The sequence below is a fragment of the Lucilia cuprina genome, unplaced genomic scaffold, assembly GCF_022045245.1.
Source record: "Lucilia cuprina isolate Lc7/37 unplaced genomic scaffold, ASM2204524v1 Scaffold_7703, whole genome shotgun sequence".
In the NCBI taxonomy this organism is placed as follows: domain Eukaryota; kingdom Metazoa; phylum Arthropoda; class Insecta; order Diptera; family Calliphoridae; genus Lucilia; species Lucilia cuprina.
This window is the reverse complement of record NW_025812641.1, coordinates 1-1,721: the sequence shown is the minus strand read 5'-3', so window position 1 is coordinate 1,721 and position 1,721 is coordinate 1. Positions and strand designations below refer to the sequence as shown.

The following is a 1,721-nucleotide window of genomic DNA, read 5'->3' as shown; positions in this document are numbered from 1 at the left end:
ACTGGTGACAAGAATTCTTATACTTCCGCAACATCGCTGGCGAGCTTTTAGCACGTTTGGAAGTTTCACACGGGTAACTTCCGCAATAGAAAATGTTTGTAGGGATGTATCGTGAAACACAAAGCGCACAATCATATTCAGCATACTCATAAAAACTTCAACACAAATAAATATACATATAGTCAGCATTTGGTTGTGTCGTATATTCATACATTTTTCTTTCATATGCAACAGGTATGAAGTAAGCAATGTAGTTGTTTTGTTCAATTGCCATACTTATATCTTAGCAAAATGAATATAAATATAAGTATGATTTGAGTATACGTAGCATTTCACCAATGCAACAGCAAATAACAAAGCAAAAATGAATGAAATAATGTGAAAAAATTAAATTTGTTGATTTTATGAATATAAATTTTATTGTATAGAAATTATAAGTAACACAATTTTTTTTTTGAAAATATTAATAAAATTACAACTAAAAAATATAAATAAATAAATTACCAAACATTTTTTATATAAAGAATTTAAAAATAATATGCTATCTACAGTTTTAGGCTCCAACCGGTTTCTTTCCTCCGTTATAATATTTCCAGCTAAAGAAAAAAACGTTTCCAATGGTGGTTGCAGGAACTGATATTTTTATTAAAAATATCCCAACATAGCCTTTCTATTTAAGTTCATAAAATTATTTGGAAGCATGTTACCTATCTATTTCCATATTTTTATTAAATTGTAAAACTTGCTTCTTTAATTTTTTAACACTACTTTTTTAATTTTACATAAAACTAAATAAAAAGATCTTTACCTGTTACTTTTTGTATTATATTTGTCATTCATAATTTATTGCTATTTCTTATTAATTTGATTTTGTAAAAAACGGCCGTAATAAATTTCAAATTCTTAGAATTTACATTCTATTTCACATGATAAATAGAAATGCACCATATGTTAACTTTCCTACCAAAGAACATGCTCATTATTTTGCCTTTATTGTTATTTATATTTTATTTACACGCATTTCCGCACAGCAATACTTAAAGTAAATAGAGTAAATCATAATATATTTTGTTGAAATGTTTGAATAAAAGAAATTCCCAACATATTCTTTGTTCTTTTTCATTTGAAATCACACATACCAGCTAGCTATGCTGTTGAATAGTGAATAAATCCATACATGTTTGATACGCGTATTGAATTTACGTAATTATATTTCATTGTGAATATGTACATGAAGATACTCAAAATGAAACTTGTGTGGACGTACATTGTAAGTATTCAAGAATTATGAGTAAATAGTTGTATTACTTGCTTCATACATACTCATTGTCAACCTTTGGTAGGTATATAAAAAATTAACTTTTTATTTTATAAAAATCTATGAAAAATTAAAGTGTTAAGTTTTATAAAAATGTTTTTTCATGTTTACTCCATACAACTACTTGTATGTTTCTTTATTTAATAATTTTTAAAAATGTTTATACTAATTTTTATAAAATGTGATAACTTTTTTATCATAAAATAGCTAATTTATTTATTCGTTTTAATAGGTTCATATTATTAGTAAGTTCTTTGAATAATAAGAACTAATATAAAATGAATAATCGGGAATGGTATGAATGTATAGTCGGGCGTAGCCGACCATATGATACCCTACACCAGTCAGTATGTATGTTAAAAATGGGGATTATTTAAAAAAATAAAGCATTTGGTTTGTTTTT

At 25.5% G+C, this 1,721-nt stretch overlaps 1 long non-coding RNA gene across 1 annotated transcript; it reads left to right on the top strand.

The window, feature by feature from the left end:
• The first annotated feature begins 6 nt into the window (after positions 1-6).
• Positions 7-1,105, top strand: LOC124421246. The gene is made up of 2 exons (XR_006941544.1): positions 7-234; positions 552-1,105. It is a non-coding gene; the product is annotated as an uncharacterized LOC124421246 (long non-coding RNA).
• The last annotated feature ends 616 nt before the right edge of the window (positions 1,106-1,721 follow it).